The sequence below is a fragment of the Rhinolophus sinicus genome, linkage group LG06 (assembly GCF_036562045.2).
Source record: "Rhinolophus sinicus isolate RSC01 linkage group LG06, ASM3656204v1, whole genome shotgun sequence".
Lineage (NCBI taxonomy): Eukaryota > Metazoa > Chordata > Mammalia > Chiroptera > Rhinolophidae > Rhinolophus > Rhinolophus sinicus.
In genome coordinates this window covers 143152779-143171976 of record NC_133756.1, presented here as the reverse complement: position 1 = coordinate 143171976, position 19198 = coordinate 143152779, and the positions used below count along the sequence as shown (strand labels likewise).

General features: G+C 36.9%; 1 protein-coding gene and 1 non-coding gene across 2 annotated transcripts in view; one reads left to right on the top strand and one right to left on the bottom strand.

The window, feature by feature from the left end:
• The window catches only part of CCDC73 (coiled-coil domain containing 73), a 253095-nt gene that overhangs the window by 135208 nt on the left and 98689 nt on the right, over nucleotides 1-19198 (top strand). The window lies entirely within an intron of this gene.
• Nucleotides 6907-7010, bottom strand: LOC141572512 (U6 spliceosomal RNA). The gene has a single exon (XR_012497841.1). It is a non-coding gene; the product is annotated as a U6 spliceosomal RNA (small nuclear RNA).

Sequence of the window (19198 nt, the reverse complement as noted above, 5' to 3'; positions counted from 1 at the left end):
TATTTTTAAGTATACAGTTCAGTGGGTTTTAGTATATTTACAATATTGTGCAACCACCACAACTAGCTAATTCTACAACATTTCGTCACTCCAAAAAGAAGCTCCATTTGCCCTAGTCAATCATTTCCCATTCCCCCTCCTTCTTACCCCTGGAAACCACTGATATACTTTTGTCATTATGGATTTTCATATTCTGGACAATTCATGTAAATGGAACCATTACAATACATGATCTTTTGTGACTGACTTCTTTCACTTAGCATAATGTTTTCAAGGTTCAGCCATGTTGTAGCATGAATCAACGCTTCATTCATTTCTGTGGCTGAATAACATTCCATTGTGTGGCTACACCACATTTTATTCATCAGTTGGTAGAATGTGGGGTCCTTCCATTTTTTGACTATTATGAATAATGCTGCTGTGACCATTTATGTATAAGTTTTTGTGTGAACACGTTTCCATTTCCCTTGGGTTTACACCTAGGAGTGGAATGCTGTCATATGGTAACTCTACGTTTAAGCTTTTAAGAAATATGTAACATTTCTAAAGGCTTAATATGTGTGTGGCACTTAGCTAAGCATTTGACTTAGATTTTTCTCATTGAATCTTGACATCTTTCTGTGGTAGGTCCGATTATTATGACCATTTTACAGATGAGGGCACTGCAACTCAACGATATTAAACTTGCTCAAGCGCTCACAGCTACTTGGGATAGATCCAGGATTAAAACTAAGGCAGTCCGGTTGCAGGATCTGAACTCTTTACTACTCTTATTGCCTTAGACACATATGGTTCAAAAAGGACGGAAGACAGCACACAAGTAACAAAACAAGGAGAAATAAAGTAAGAAGTATGAGAGCTGTGTAATGTGCTTAGAGAATTGGAAGTGGAGAGTGGAAGCAGGAAAAGCTTTCTAGAAGAGGGAACATTTGAAGTGAACCTTAATTAATGGAACAAAATCAAGAAGAGGAGCTGGGGTGAAGGCCAACTAGGTGAAAGGACTATTTCAGGGATGGCAAATTAGTTTCTGCTCAAGTGCCAATTCCAGTTCATTGGTAGTAGTTGTCTGTAGCACTGTGTTGAGACATTGTATCCCAGCTCGGTGGGAAAGTGTATTATGATTAATTAGCAATATCTGCTATGGGCAAGGGAAGGGACGTTCATGGCATGAATTTTCATCACTGGACTATTACGACATAGAGATGAGAAATTATGGGTCATGTTCCCAAGAAATGACTATATGATTTTGACTGGATCATAGTGTAGGAAAGACGAGGCTAAAATAAGATTGGAAATATGTGATGAGGCCATATTGCTAGGTGTCTTAAATGCCAGATTGAAGAGTTCATTCAGTAGATAGGAGCCATTGCAGATATTTGAACAGGGGGATAGTGTCATAGAAACCCTACATTAAGATTAGTTTGGTAGTAGCACACAGAATCAACTGATATAAAGAAAGATTAAAAACAAGGAGATCATTTAGGGTGATGGTAAAAAAAAAATTAGCAGGTGGTGATAAAGCCATGTTTTTTCCCCCATTAATTTGATAAAGATTAAAGTGTAGGTGTGAAGAAATAAACACTCTAATACTCTGCTGGTGATGCATTAGTTCAACTTTTCTGGGGGGTAATTTGCAATATGTATAAAAAGCCTTTTAAAATGGTCCATTCTTTTTAATCCAGAGTCAAGAAATTTATGCCAAGTAATCCTGAACATGTGAGTATGTAAAGACGTAGCTCCAAAGATGTTTATTGCATTGACATTAAAAAAAAAAAAATGTATCCCAGTTTCTGTCTGTGCAGTTTCTGTTCTTGTCACTAGCCTACCTGAGTCACGAACTGGCATTTAAGTCACTGTAGAGAACTCACTGCATGAAAATCATTTAGTTAGCAGAGTTGAATTTACTAAAGATTAGGTAGGGGAAATGGAAGAGAGGCTTTTTAAAAATTGAAAAGCACTCAGCAAACTTGATAAATTCCCTCTTAGACATGTCGGCTTTCTCCACAATTCTGAGGAGGGCTCCTCATCTCTCCTACCCTTCCCTGCACAGCACTTAGCCCTGCTCCCTCTCCTCTTCTCTCTTTTACTGTTCAGAGTTTCTTTACCTACTTGGCTTTGAGAATCAAAGTCTATTCACCGTAGGCCTTTTTCTTGGAAGCTGTTTTTTATTAGAAAAAAATTGTAAATATTTGTGGGAGATATACAAATTACTCACGAGTAACGTGAAACATTGGAAACACATTTTTAAAAAAGGAGTGGGGGAAGGATTTGTTAAATAAATTGTGGTACAACCTTATTGAACATTCTTTGGAAACATACCCTCCCTAGGTGACTGTGTTTATTTCCATTGTTTTAAATATTACCTGTGTGCTAACGACTCCCAGGTTTGTATTTCTAGCACAAATTTTTCCTCTGTGTTCTAGACACGGATTAGCTCACTCCAGACTGACATATCCATACTTGATATCTCCACTTGATGTCTCATAGACAGCTCAAACTTACCATGTTCAATCTGGTCCTTCCCCACCCTGGTCTTCCCAAACTTGGAAAATGGCAGTACCAGCTGAAAAGTTACTGAAGTCAGAAACTTGCAGGCATCCTTAATTCTTTCCTTCTTTCCTACCCCATATCTGATTCGTTAGCAAGTCCATTTAGTACTGCCTCTGCCCAAATATATCCATCAACTCCTTTTCATATTCATTGCTACTATCACTTAAGAAGAAGAGAGCAAAGGATGTGTAAAGGCACAGCGACCTAAGAGGGCTGGATTGTTTGAGGGCTGCAGCCTTAGGTGATAGGTCCCTGTGATTTTAAGGAGATGAGGCTGGAAAGGAGACCCCTGGGGTTTGGGGGGCAGGGGGAGAGGATGGCATTCAGAACAAAGGCACTAGGTTTGAGGGAGAACCTAAACAGGAACCTGGAGGAAACACAGAGGCGATCTCCTTTTTAGAAATACTAGTGAAGAAAAATATCAGACCAACACAAGGCAAAAACAAGTCACAGTCTTTTAATAAGCAAAGAGATGTTACAAAACATTTTCCATCCCACCTGGAAGCATAGGTCTTGCTAAATGTATGCTATCAAAGGTGTTACTGTTAAAAGCAATGACTAGAAATGGGAAAATAATGCAAATATAAATGTTCACTTTTAGTTCTGGGTGAATTTATTTAGTCTCAAAGTCAAAATTAGTTTTATGTTGGCAGATTTTAACTTTGGAGGATGGCCCCATATACACTTGCTTTCTTTATGTTCAAAATTTTGAAATTATGATAAAATTCATCCTTTTAGCATGTACAATTCAGTGTTTTTAGTATCTTCACAAGATTTTGAAACTGTCACAACTATTTAGTTCCAGAATATTTTTATCACCCCTAAATGAGCCTCATAACAATTAGCAGTTACTCCCCATTCTCCCTCTTTCTAGCCTTTGGGAATTACTAATTTACTTTTTGTCTCAATGGATTTGCCTATTCTGGACATTTCATATAAATTAAAGCAGACAATATGTAGTCCTCTGTGTCTGGCTTCTTTCCTTGAGCATAATGTTTTCATGGTTCATCCATGTGTAGCATGTATCAGTACTTTATCTCTTTATATGGCCAAATAATATCCATCGTATGGATATATCACATGGATATTCCACTGCTGGAGTACTCTTGTCCGCATGCAACAAGATATAGGTACAAGAATATTCTTGGCAGTATTGTTTGTAATAGCAAAACAAAAATAAAAGTAAAAATAAAAATAAATGGGTTGGCTATCAACAGAAGAATGGATAAATACATTTTGGTGTATTCATCTAATGACATGCAACACAGCAGCGCTGAAAACAAATACATGAAGGCAACGTATAACACTTTTTAACACATGAAATGTTGAGTGAAAAAAGAAAGTTATAGGAATATATTTGTGTTTATGCCAGTTATAGAAAGTTTGAAAGCATGCACAAACTAAACAATGTATTGATTAGGGGTACATTCGCATATAGAAAAGCTATAAAGAAAAGGGAAGAAATGATAGAAAAGAAAGAAATGACAGGAAAGTGGTTAGTTACTTCTGAGCATGGGAGACGAGATGCAATCAAGGAAGGAGGAAGATGTGGTATACCAATGGTATGTTTTATTTCCTAAAATAGGTGGAGGATACACCCAGGAGAGTGTGTGTGTGTGTGTGTGTGTGTGTGTGTGTGTGTGTGTGTGTGTGTTTGACATACTGTTTATGTATGCAATAGTAAAATAAAATCTCAGCGTTTTCATGAAGAAAGTGAGTGAGGTGAAGAATGAGTTAATTGGGAAAATGGGCTTGTGTTAAAATATAAAATGGGGTGGGGGGGGGATTAGAGAAAGACTCAGCTTCACAGTTTTGCCCCTGGTTGACCTTTTCTAAAATAGGGGTTCTGTTTCTTTCCACCTGAACCTCACAAAGAGAAAAGTGGTAAAAGGTACAAATTTTTTATCATTATTTTGCATTAGGGATTACTGCACCTTAGGGCATAGGAATAAAAAACATAACACACTTTAACACTAAGAAAAATATAATAAATGAATTTCCTTTTTTTCCCCTTTAAAAAATGGTGTGATGAATTTGAAAGAGCACTGGTTAAGAGTCAGAGACCCAAGTTTCTAGTTTTGCTCTGTTCCTAATTTATTGTGTGACCTTGGGTAACTAATTCAGTCTCACTGAGTCTCAGTTTCCTTAACAAGATGATTTCTAAAGCTCAGCTTTAAGTTCAGTTATTCTATGAGTTAGAGAGCCTCTCAACCAAAAAGAAAGTAGGCATGTACATTTATCATTTTAATAAAGATATATTCTATTAATTTGGAAAAGCCAAAGAGAGTATTAATTTTCCTCCCACAGTCTTAATGAAGAAATAAGGAAACTAATTTTCCATTACCATTCAAGGGGCAATACACTCCTTCACAGATTGTGAAATTAATGTAACAGATCCAACCAACTGAACAGTCTATGCATCTTTCTTCCCCTCTCCAACTCCAAGCTCTGGAACTGTATTTTATATGAACAAAGTTAAAAAGTTAACTCAAAATTAATGCAGTTTTAATAATTAAGTTTATATATAGTACTATAGGTACAGCAGAATACTTGCAGACAGTTTCCAGTATCTTTGACTTAATACCATTTACTGAGTGTCGTCTATGTCTGAAGCACAGCAGATATTATTATGATCTTTACTAATTATAGTTTCCTTGATTAAAATAACTTGTATTTATAATGCATTCTTTTCCTAAGGTGTTCAGTGTAGTTAGCAGATATTAAATCATTTACCTTTACAATATATCAATGAAGCTAGTAAGAGCAAATATTATTCTAATAATTTAGAGGAGAATATTAATGGTTAAGGATTAGGTCATGATCATATAGTAAGGTTTTGCCATAAATGTTAAGACTAGATCTCTATCACACATATTATATATACATATATATATATATATAGTAGGTACATATTCCTCCCCTACCCCTTTCTATTTAGGGGAAATTCCCTATTGAGTACAACCCTAGTGGGATGCAGGGGCCTGCCTCCCAATAAAAGAGGGGTGATCTTCCCTTTCCCTAGCTTGGGGCAGCCAGGGTAAGGGCACCTTCTCTAGGCTCCAGGATTTGGACACTCGGTCTCAGGGCCCTGAATCTTGAGAGAGTAACACGCAGCTGCAGAAACAATGTAGCAAGTAAATGGTAGTAAAGGCAGCAATCATGTGCAATGGTGTTGAGTATCTGATGTTAGTCATGTCCTATGCCAGCGTCCTACCCAGGCTGTTCTTTTGGCATTGTTTGGGTTGTGACTCCTGCTGCTCAGGCTTCCTTAGCTTCTGCTCATTTCCTGATTCTCCTCCTCCAGGCTTCTCATTGATTTTGTGAGCTGCCCAATACCCTTCCAATAAATTTCTCTCTGAGTATGTTAAGTTAGCCAGGGTTGATTTCACTTGCTTGCACACAAGGGTACAGATTTCCTTAATCTTATTTCTGTTGAAGGCACCATTATATATTTTAATTACTGAATTGTCCTTGTATACTTAGGATGTTTAAGTTTTGCATTATAATTAAATATTTCTCAGCCATATTAATTGAAGTCTTGCTGCAAAATCATCATAAGCCTTTGTGTACGGCCTTTAGGATAATGGGTCAAACACATATTTTTTACTGGACTTAATGACATTAAAATGGAATTATAGGGCCAGCCCGGTGGCTCAGGCGGTTAGAGCTCCATGCTCCTAACTCTGAAGGCTGCCGGTTTGATTCCCACATGTGCCAGTGGGCTCTCAATCACAAGGTTGCCAGTTTAATCCCTCGAGTCCCGCAAGGGATGGTGGGCTCTGCACCCTGCAACTAAGATTGAACACAGCACCTTGAGCTGAGCTGCCGCTGAGCTCCCGGATGGCTCAGTTGGTGGGAGTGCGTCCTCTCAACCACAAGGTTGATGGTTCGACTCCCGCAAGGGATGGTGGGCTGTGCCCCCTGAAACTAGAAATGGCAACTGGACCTGGAGCTGAGCTGCGCCCTCCACAACTAAGACTGAAAGGACAACAACTTGAAGCTGAATGGCACCCTCCCCAACTAAGATTGAAAGGACAACAACTTGACTTGGAAAAAAAGGCCTGGAAGTACACACTGTTCCCCAATAAAGTCCTGTTCCCCTTCCCCAGTATCTTTAAAAAAATAATGGAATTATAGATTGAAAATACTTCAATCTATAAATGCTATCAAGCAACAAGGAAGAGGAAGATGCAGTATGTGTAAAATGATCTCAATTTTATAAATATATCTGTGATTAGAGAAAGAGTACTAGAAGGACAAATAATGAAAATACTGATAGAGGTAATATCTGGGTAGTGGGATGAAAGGTTTGATTTCTTATTTGTGCTTTATTTAATTTTTTTATTATTAATATTTAAAAGCACAAAACGCGTCATGAATTTGTGTGTCACCCTTGTGCAGGGCCCATGCTAATCTCTGTATCATTCCAGTTTTTGTATGTGTGATGTTGAAGCAAGCACTGTGCTTTATTTTGATAACTTAAAACATTAACATGTATTCTATCATAATTATGAGAAACTCATAATAACTTAAAATTCTGTTTCTTATAGAAATTTACAAAAATAGAAAAAATAGTTCTCATCTTACAAATGTAGAAAGAATAGTAGTCATCACTCAACTTCAACAATTATCAACACATGGACTGTCTTGTTTCATCTGATATGTGCCTGAGGCCCCACTCATGCTAAATTATAAACTCAGAAAGATTTTTTTTCATTTAACTGATTAGTCTTTCTTTTCCATAAGTTATTTTCCCTTTTAGAAATTCTTATTAACGCCTCTTTCTTCTGTGTATCTGTTCCTTATTCTCTATTTTTCTTCTTTTCTTTATCCTTTATCTCTTTATTGTGGTTAAATTTCTAAGTTTGCCTCCTGCTTGACTAACTCTGCTTCCACCTTTGTTGTGTATTGTCTTCAGTGCAATTTTAAATTTGATAATATTTTAATTCCAATCTTCTCTATTCTCAAATTGTTTCATTTTTATGAGTGTTTATTTTGTTCTCATAAATGCAATTTATCCTTGGATCTTACTGGCAATAAGAGTCAGAAAATTTTCTAAACTTTTGTCTTGTTTTTGTAGTGAATTTATTTTAGAGAGAGCCTCTAGGCTCTGATTGTCTAGGGGTGGGCAAACTGCAGCTCTCAGATGCCTGCTTTTATTTATTTATTTTTTTAAAAGATTTTATTGGTGAAGGGGAACAGGACTTTATTGGGGAACAGTGCGTACTTCCAGGCCTTTTTTCCAAGTCAAGTTTTTGTCCTTTTAGTCTTAGTTGTGGAGGGCACAGCTCAGCTCCAGGTCCAGTTGCCGTTTTCTAGTTGCAGGGGGCACAGCCCACCATCCCTTGCGGGACCGTCAACCTTGTGGTTGAGAGGACACACTCCAAACAACTGAGCTATCTGGATGCTCAGCGGCAGCTCAGTTCAAGGTGCCATGTTCAATCTTAGTTGCAGGGGCGCTGCCCACCATCCATCCCTTGGGGGACTCGAGTTGAACCAACAACCTTGTGGTTGAGAGCCCACTGGCCCATGGGGGAATTGAACCGGCAGCCTTCGGAGTTAGGAGAATGGAGCTCTAACAGCCTGAGCCACCTGACCGGCTTTGCCTGCTTTTATAAATCAAGTTGTATTGTAATACAGCGACCCCCTTCATTTACATAACGTCCCTGGTTGCTTTTGCACGGTAAGGGCTACAGTAGCTGTTTTCCTGCTACAATGCAACTCTGTATAGTTGCTGCAGACTGTATGGCCTGCAAACCCCAAGATATTCACCATGTGTCCCTTTACAGAAAAAATTTGTTGACTCCTTTTCTAAGTGGTTTCTTACTTTTGAATTTTAGAATGTCTTCAGAGATCCAGTGATTCTTCTTTATTTACATGTTAACAAGGGTTATGAACTGTATCAAATGGAGGCCTTTTCAGATTTTGCCTGCGTGGGGCCCCAATTAGACCTATCAAATCAGAATTCCCTGTTGTGCCTACTTTCTTTCTCATACTACCCTGGCTCCACTGTTCATCAGAAGATGCCCTGGCCGTTTTGCCTGTATGGCTGGCTCTGTGGTTTGCACCTCGGGAGGCTGTCTGGAAGGAATCTACTTGGAAGACCAGTTTTTTCTTCACGCTTTTTCCTGTTTCTACTCTGTGTTAACACAAACTGATAGATATCAAAGTGTTATTTTAAGCTGTTTGACTTGACCTAAATAGCTACAATCAGCAACTGAAATAAACTTACATTCTTAACCTCCTTTAACTGGTTTCCTGATTGTATATCATAGATTATACACATATTAGGAAGTTCACATATGGCCACATGAGTTAAACACCATTATTATCTTGGGTCCAATTAGTTTGCTACATCATAAGAAGAAAAGAGGACTTTCCAAAAATGAGTGTTAGACCCTGAGTAGGCCATAAAATGAACCACAGAGATGGAATTGGTGTTCATTTATTTGAATTTTGGAAAAGTGAATTTTATGGCCTTCTGATTCTTCAAGCTTCAGAATTAGAGTTGGAGTTGAAAATTTTATTTCCTCCCAGCTCTAAAATTATTTAATGTTATACAGTCTTAGAGCCTGTAATAGTGGTCAGATCCAGTGAGTCTCCACAGAATAGCTCTTGGTGGCTCAGAGGGCTGGGTAGTAGTGTGGGAAGGCATCAAGATGTAGAAATTCACTGAAAAATAATACCATAGTTTTTCCAAGGTTGTCCAGGTCTCAATTACTAGGTCTTGTGAATTTGTTTTTAACTGACTTATTAAGGGTGTTTCAAGCCATATTAGGACATAATATGAATTTGTTAGACAAATCTGACCTGAAGAATTTTCTTCAGAAAGTTGCCTCAGGTTGGGCTTGTGCTTTACATTTTTATTTAACTTAGATCACGTTTTGGATAGTTTTTTACACTTGATTTAACTTACTGAACTCTATGAATAAAGGGGGCCGACAAGCATTTGAATACATTTTATAGCAGGATTAGTTTTAAGAGCTCTTTCCTCCTTTTCCTACTTATGTGGAATTCCTATTAATGTCAGAGGGATTTACTGTGATTGAAATGAAGGGAGTCTGTGTTCTTGAAAACTTTGTCAGCAGTCTTTAGGTATATAAATGGTATTACACATTTATGAACATCATATGAAAGTTTAAATAGCATTAACATGAACAGAATAAAATGTAAGATGTTAAAGATACATCTATGTTAGCAATTGAGGAGAATTGGAGGGGAAATGGCATCAATTACCTGGGTAACTGCTTCATTTTTTCACTTTAAATTTGGGACAGAGTATTGGGAGAAGAAGCTCACTACTTAGGTTGATTAATAGAAGTGCCTTCTTTCAGATGTAAGGTTCTATATGGTTGAGTTAGTATATCAAGGGTTGCAAGGATAGAGCTAGTATTTTCTTCCTGATGATTTTTTTTTTTCTGTTGTCTTAAGATGGTTTGTTTCTGCATCTACTGTTTTATCCCACAGTTTGAGTCAGGGAAAAACAGGTAGATGTTTGATCTACATTCTAGACTAATTAAAAAAAATTGTTTTAGTTAAAGTATAGTTTCAGGTGTACAACATTGTGATTCAACATATATACTTTACATGTGATCACGACAATAAGTCTATTAACCATCTATCACCTTGCAAAGTTATTATGATGGTATTGACTATAGTCCCTGTGTTGTACACTGTATTCCCATGGCTTATTTATTTTAAAATCAGAAGTTTGTACCTTTTATTTCTCTTCACCTTTTCACCCCCTTTTTCTTCCCCCCTCTACAACTAATTTTGGAGAAAGAAGGGGGCAAAAGGCAGAGATAAACATTCCATTACATATAATACCTTAGCACAAATGGGGTCTCTTTTTTCATCTCAATGTAAATACTCAGTGAGGAATATTCCTGCTTCATTCATCAGAGGCATTCAGTAGAGACAAGGCTGAAGCAAACCTTTGTTTTGAGGTTATGGACTAAAGCTTTAACCATAGTATGAAAGAAAGGAGAGGGAAGAGAGTGGAAGGCTTAGGACAACCCATCCCAGATACCCATCCAAGTGTCTGAGAAAATACGAGGTCTGTTGAACAAAGGAATAGTTCAATATTTGAAGCCTTAGACAAAATGGGAACTCCAATAAAGGGCAGTTGGCTGTTAATGTGAAAATAGAGCTAATTCTAATTCCCTGATCCTCTCTAGAGTTTTAAGCAGTTCTAGTTATTAAAGAAAACTCATGACCCTGAAGAGAAGAGATACTAGAATGATATCTTCGATTTGATAAGAATAGCATATCTACTGAATTACCCACAACATGGTCACACAATGGACTTTAAAGTCATACTTGAATTAAAGAGTAAGTCATAATTAGAAGTGTAACCTTCAAATAGAAAGAAAAATCTATAGCATTATGTCACAATATAATAATATCTAGGGTAATTCTCTAATGGACACTCTTTTAGGTATGACAACATTGTATATGCGATTTGATGGCAGTGTACAAAGTTCATTGTCTAGTTCTTAGGTTAAAGATGTAGGTTAAAAATTCAATTTTATCTGTTCTCTTATGAAATTGATTTGACTAAAGAACTGGATCATATGAACCAAATTAATGAGCGATTCATTAATATTCAATGAGAGTTTCATCCCATTCCTCTCATCAATGATTAGTTTAAGGTATACATGTGAATGAGTTTGAGCCAATGGGAGATGTCTGCTAGGAGGCTTCTGGAAAAGATTTTTCTTCCTCTTTTCTTCCTCTTTATGGCCCATTTCTTCCTCTTTATGTTGTTGTACCTGGATATGATGCTCATTGATAGGAAGCTGTCTTCCTATCAATGTGAGAATGAAGCCAACACCAGAGCAAGCCAAAACAAAGAGAATCACTGAAAAGTAGAGCAGAAGATTCAATAAACCGCATGTAGAGTCCTCCATCTCTTGACTTCCTGTTATCTGAGATAATAAATTTCCTTATTTATTAACACAATTTGAGTTAAAGATGTCTGTTATTTGCAGCCAAAGTCATCCTGATAACTATTTTCACCTCTAAAGTGTTGGCCCTCATTTCTTCTCCATTTCACTAAATGGCTACACTCCCTACCCAGTTACTCAAGTAGGAATCCCAGGATTAATTATTTTACTTTCTTTCACCTACTTCATGAAAAAATCCATCAGTAAGATCCACAACTTGGAGGAGAGGAGTTAGAGAGAGGAAAAAGAATACTATTACTTTTAAGTTTCTATCTTGAAACTGGGAGGATGATGCTATCTATAACAATAGCATAACATAAGTAAAGGTGTCCAGAAGAGGATATGGTTAAGGGGGCAAAGAAGATGAATTTCATAAACTTGCAGAGTTTGTCTTCTTGCTTTTCATTAAGATTTGAATTGAAAGTTAAAAGAAAAACCCAGTATATTAGGGAAAAAAGAAAAAGTCTTAATGGAATGTGTTTAATGCAAATTTTCTGATATGAATAATTTTTGTTTTTCTCCTATGTAGTGTGTATATAAAATAAGATTAAATGAAAAATCAACAAATCATGGGCCGGCCCGGTGGCTCAGGCGGTTAGAGCTCCGTGCTCCTAACTCCGAAGGCTGCCGGTTCGATTCCCACATGGGCCAGTGGGCTCTCAACCACAAGGTTGCCAGTTCAATTCCTCGAGTCCTGCAAGGGATGGTGGGCTCTGCCCCCTGCAACTAAGATTGAACACGGCACCTTGAGCTGAGCTGCCGCTGAGCTCCTGGATGGCTCAGTTGGTTGGAGCGTGTCCTCTCAACCACAAGGTTGCCGGTTCGACTCCCACAAGGGATGGTGGGTTGTGCCCCCTGCAACTAGCAACGGCAACTGGACCTGGAGTTGAGCTGCGCCCTCCACAACTAAGACTGAAAGAACAACAACTTGAAGCTGAACAGAACCCTCCACAACTAAGATTGAAAGGACAACAATTTGACCATTGTTCCCCAATAAAGTCCTGTTCCCCTTCCCCAATAAAATCTTTAAAAAAAAAAAAAAAATCAACAAATCATAAGCTCACAATGAAACCTCTCCCATAGTGGATGTAATACATGTAGTACATCTTTCAGATAATATTTTGCAGTTGATTAATCCACCATCCTGATATTGACACCTAAAAGTCATAGCTAATTGATATGTTACATTCTTATATATATCAAAGTAAAAATCCAGAGTGAAAACCCAACATACCCAACAAATTTTAGAGAGATTTCTATCATAATTTGTGGCACTATCAACTACTACATGAAATTCTTTGAGTTATATGCAACTTTATCTTTAAATTTAAGTGTATATCCATAAATATTTGTTAAATGTATATCATGTGCCAAGCACTGTGCTGAGGTTGCAGATACAAAGACGAATAAGATACAATCTCTTCCCACAAGCATGGAAACAAATAGCTATAATGAAATGTGATAAGTGCTATGACTATAACAAGTTATAAGCACTTGTTTTCACTATAGTATTTACGTAGGCTGTAGAAACCTGTTCATTTACTTTATGCATATAACATCATGTAGGCTGTAGAAACCTGTCCAGTTACTTTATGCATATAACATTATTCTTCAATGTAGATATTATCTCCTGTTATTCTCCTAGGGAGTCATTGTGCTTATTCACAACGAATTCTAAGCAGCTCTAGGCCTATTAACATAAGATGCGAAAACTGTGATTATAGAGAATCTGGTTTGGGAGACATGTAAATATGCTCACTCCCTTTACTACATCAAGTAAAAACGACATACTTTCACTCTCTGACAATTATGGCTACAGTTGGATTAAGACATTCTGAGACCTTAATCTATGTCAAATGTAAATATGATCTCACATTATAATAAAGATTCACAATCTATTCGTAAAAAAGAACACACACTTTGTAGTGAGGAAAGCTTTTACTTTGCATATATGTAAAGTTACATCAATTAACAAGAATTACAGGGGAAAAAGAGTGCTGAAGAAAAAGAAAGAACTTCCCATCACTAGGCTTGGATGTAGATGCCTGATAACCACCTAACATGTAGTTCACTCATTCATTAATTCGTTCAATCAATTAATACTTATTGAGTTCTTAAAAATAACAGTCACAATAATAATAATGTCATCACACATTGAATGCTTATTACCTGTCAGACACAGTACTATGCACTTTTTTGAAATTAAAATTTATTGTGGTGACAATGGTTAGTAAAGTTACATAGGTTTCAAGTGTACAATTCTATAATACATCATCTGTATATTGCATTATGTGTTCACCACCCAGAGTCAGTTCTCCTTCAATCACACTATGTACTTTATGTACCTTATCTATCACATTTATATTTAGAAGTAGGTACAATCATTATCCCTATTTTACTGCTGTGGATTTTGAGTCACAGAGTAATTGAATAACTTCCTCAAGGTCATCAGCTAGTGAATGGCAGAGTCAGGATTTGTATCAAGCCATCTACTCTTAATTACTATGTGCGTGTCATCCACACACACACAGAGCCGTTGGGGATTTAAAAGCATTAGGTACTTGCAGTTTTTGCAATTATTTTTAACCTTTTAAATGGCAATGACTTTTGCGCCAAACCTAATAAATATGACCAGAGTCCCTGTCCTGAAGGAGTTCAGTCTGTTAGGAGTAAGAAAGTGCAAATAATGCAGCAGGGTGTGATAAATACTACAATAAAGATATGTAGCATACAGTGATTGTACCAAGGAGGAATGATTAGTTCTGCTTAGATAAGAGTGGAAGGTTGATGACATTTCAAAGAGGAGACATGTGAGTTGGAACTTAAAGAATGAGAAGGTGTTTTTAGGCAGGCAGTGTGACAGTAGAGGTAGAGGGAAGAGCCTGGGCAAAAGCTAAGGGAACGTTAGGTTGCAGTGAGGTTCTAGGGAAAGAGAGCCCAGAAAGGAGACAACAAGGATATGCCAGGCAAGAGGAAGTAGTATATGGAATTCTAAACAGTTTTAATATGTCTATTAATTTTCAGATAAGCCATGTCTTCGTTAGCAACTTATTCAAAGACAAAATAGCCAATCCATTAAATAGAATTCACTGTAAAAATGTAACAACTTTTAATAAAAATTTTAAAAATTGAAGGGCTTACCCAAACATTATTTTCACTGTGTGGATATCACTTTTAGGCCATTACACACATGAGCATTTTTATAAAAACATAATTTCCATCTTATTACACTGTATCAAAATATCTTTTAGGTATTTTTTTTTTTTTTAAGATTTTATTGGGGAAGGGGAACAGGACTTTATTGGGTAACAGTGTGTACTTCCAGGCCTTTTTTCCAAGTCGAGTTGTTGTCCCTTCAATCTTAGTTGTGGAGGGTGCCATTCAGCTTCAAGTTGTTGTCTCTTCAGTCTTAGTTGTGGAGGGCGCAGCTCAGCTTCAGGTCCAGTCACCGTTTCTAGTTGCAGGGGGGCACAGCCCACCATCCCCTGCAGGAGTCTAACCGGCAACCTTGTGGAGCTCAGCGGCAGCTCAGCTCAAGGTGCTGTGTTCAATGTTAGTTGCTGGGGGCGCTGCCCACCATCCCTTGTGGGACTCGAGGAATTGAACTGGCAACCCCGTGATTGAGAGCCCATGCTCCAACCAACTGAGCCATCCGGGAAGCAGCTCAGCTCAAGGTGCCGGACTCGAAGAGCCCAACTGGCAACCCTGTGGTCAAGAGCCCACTGGCCCATGTGGGAATCGAACCGGCAGCCTTCGGAGTTAGGAGCACGGAGCTCTAACCACCTGAGCCACCGGGCCAGCCCTCTTTTAGGTATTTTGATACAGATATTGGGACCAGATAGTTTCTATTTGGCTACTGGAATCAAAATTGTGGTGTTCAGAGAGGGAAAAAAAAGGTAGGCAATATACCTTACAGAATGAAGTCTTTCAGCTTCTGTCTGTGAGGTACTTAAAAAAGGAAGGGTATCTTTTTTTTATTAGTACAAAACATATGTCTACAGTGCTTCTTTAAAAAAAATTTTTTTTTATCAGTTTCAGGTGTACAAAACAATGTAATGGACATTTATCATTTATATCCCTCACACAGTGACAACCCCCCACCCCCATCCACTACCCCTCTGACTTCGCATACAGCCATTACATTTCCACTGTCTCTATTCCTAATGCTGTACTCCACTTCTTATAAATATATACATATAAAATTGTAGTTGACATTCATTATTGTTCAGCTTCAGCTTCAGGTGTACAGGGCAGTGATCAGGCATCTACATGATCCCTGAGGTGGTCTCCCTAATGGGACAAGTGTCCATCGGACACCCTACAAAATCTTTACAACATTATTGATTACATTCCCCAAATTGACTTTCATATCCCTGTGGCAGTCTTGTGGTTACTGATTGTGCTTTGTAATCCCCTCACCTTCCCTCTTATTCCCACCCGCCCTCCCATCTAGCAACCCTCAGTTTTTCCTCTTTGTCTCTGAGACTGTTTCTGATTAGTTCATTCATTTATTCTTTTAGAAGGAAGGGTATCTTGATAAAGATGAGTTCTCATTTAGGTCCTCTGAGTTTTATAGGCCCTTCCATAAAGAATCCTGGGCAGGGGTCAGATGGGTAGAGGAAAAGCCCTCCTTTAGGATTTCCTCTTTTAATCTTTATGCTTTCTTTCACCTCTTCCCCATATAATTGACTAATACCATGAATTAGATAATGATAGATACAGAGGAATAAGTAGCATTATTTCTAGTATGAGTTCATTAAGTAATCATATGATAATTAGGTAATTAATTATAGGTAATTAATTAATTATGGTAATCATATAACAAATAAAAATTCTATACAATAACAATGTTATGATTACAATAAAAAGAAGTTTGTTCCCTCAATAATTTTTCTATTTTTTTTTGTGTGTGATCTTCAAAATGTCACTTTAGTGCACTGTAATTTACTCATTCTTTTTTATTTTGATATTTAGGTCATTTCCAATTTCATTCTATTATAGATAGTGCTGTGATAAATATCTTAGCACACAATTTTTCCTCATGTTATTTCCTATGTACAAATTCCCAGGAGTGAGAAAAAAATATGACATTTTCATAGTTTTCCTTGTGTCACTATATTGCTTTCCAAAAAGGCTGTATCATTTATAAAGTCACGAGAAATATAAGTGACCAATTTAATCATATACTTCACTGGCATTGGGTATTAATGCTCAACAACAAAAAAATAGTGATTATGTAATTGGAATAAAATAGTACCTCAAGTTTATTTTGATTTGCAATTTTTTTAGGAACTACAAAGATGGTCATTTTATGGATTCTCTCATTGTATGTAAAGAAAATTACAATTATGGCTTAAGGGAAATCTATGTACTTATAACTTGAAAGAATAAGGCTTTAGAATTTATCAAGTTTTATTATAATAAATACCTTAACAATTAAAAACAGAATTCCATGAATTTGAATGATTGTGCTAAAGTTTTCTCTGATCCTTCTCAGAATTCAAAGGTGTATTTACAGTTTTAATCAGTGTACCCACTGTTGGGTCCTGTCTTTTTCATTTGAGATTACTTACATTTTTATGCACTGAAACAGTATACTTATTTTTAACAGGTTTTGAAGGGTTTGAATTTATTGATATACTATGTAGTTTTCCAAATATCCAACTATTTTGAAATGATTATTTCAAAATTTTCATTACTATAAATAGCACTGCTATAAATACTTTTGTACAAATTGTTATTCTTCCTTCTGTCTCCTTTTGATGATTCCTCTTGAAATGTTATCTCAAAAGAGTGATTATGGAGTCAAAGGATATGCTTAATTTTATTGTTCTTGTTAACATAATGATGAGATTATTTTTAAATGATAAAATTCTTGCTTTAAAATATGAACTTCAATTGAAACCAAAGTATTTTTCATTGAACTAGAAATATCTATAGTTAATATTTTAGAAAAGTAGAAATGGCAAAGAAAACTCTAGAAATTACTTTAAATATCTCTTTTAGGAATAAATTATATTTTACATTGGGAAGCATGCATAGAATTAGAAGGGAATCAGAGGTCATTAAGTTCAACTCTTTCACCTCTCTGAACCTTAGTGCCCAGTGCGCAAAAAGTGTATAATAATAGGGTTGTAGTGAGACCAAAACAAGAAAATATACAGAGGGTGGCAAAAAAATGTATATACATTTGAAGAAAGGAAAACTGTGTTAAAATTGTAATACTCAATATATACCAATAACAAAAGATGAATACAAGTCACATTTGACGTCTGCAATGACAAGAGGTGCTCAAAGTGGTTACCATCAGTGTCCAGACACTTCTGATTACAGCGAAGTGCTGCTTGAGCAACGTTGACCAAAGTGGTCTCTTGTATACATTTTTTTGCCACCTCCGTATGTAAAGCACTTATCTCATTGTCTGACACAAGTAAATTATCAGTAAATATTAATCATTATTAGAGTATAGCTGTTATAGTTAGCATATTCCAAATTGAAAGGTCATATTCCATCCATTCATTTATTTGGCATTTAAATGCCAGGCATTATGCTAGAATTTGGTGTGGAAAAGTGAGTAAGAGTTGTTCTGCCTTCATGGAGCTTATGTTCTAGGATATAGACAGTAAACAAATATACCATATTAGATGGTGATTGTGTCAATGGAGAATAAAGCAAAATCTGGGGAAAGTAGAGTATGTGTGTGGGTGTTACTATTTTACATAGTAGTTAGGGAAGGTCTTCCTAATATGGTGACCTTTGGGCAAAGACCTGAAAGATGAGGGGGAGTAAAAAAGAGAGTTCCAGACTTTTACTTGAAATATGGTTAAAATTTTGAGTACAGTGACCATTTCTTTCAGGAGCACAGCAAAAACCATGTAGAAGACCTAAAATATATTGCATTTTATATTAGGTGCTGGAATAGGTGTGATCATCGGTATGATTGTAGCTACAGTTTTTCTCTTTACTATTTCACTTAAAAATAACCAACATTTATTTTTTTTTTCATGGATAACACCTTCACATGCTTCAAACATAAAAAAGTATTCAGTGAGAAGTCTCTCTTTCTCTTGTCTCCATCCACACAGTTCCCATTGCTCCCAACAGGTAACAGACTTTTATCTTTTCAAAGATTTTTTAAAACATGGAAATGTAAGCCAATAAATGTTTTACTTAAAGAAAAACATCGAACATCCAGAGAAAGTTTTCCAGGAGTCTGTATCTTTAAAAAAGTCAATCACATTTTGCCCCAGGTGCCCATGATTCTCCACCCTACTTAAGCTGAGGGAAGTAAGGCCTGGGAACCGGAAACGCTTTAGGGGGGTAAAGGTGAACCGGAAGTCCTCCCGGGGAGCCAGCCCTGCTCGGCTGAGGTAACTGAGCATCACTCTCTGAACTCGCTCTCTTTGCTTGGCCTTCTGGTGGTTTTCCCTAAAACCCTATCGAGGCTGCGGGTTAGTAAGGTGGGTTTTGTCTGTTAACTACAGAGAAGCACAGATGCGGCCTATACTTGTTTTTTAGGTTTTGATTTGAAACCTCACGTTTGTGTTATGAATATAAGGCGATAATGTTGGTCATTCTTGTGAAAATATTCAAATGTACATTTTTTGTGCTCAAAGTTTGCAACATTTTGAACTGTGACTGGCGAATCTGACCTTTATTTGGTGGATGTTACTTCGTAGAATGTTTGAAGTATAATGTAGAAA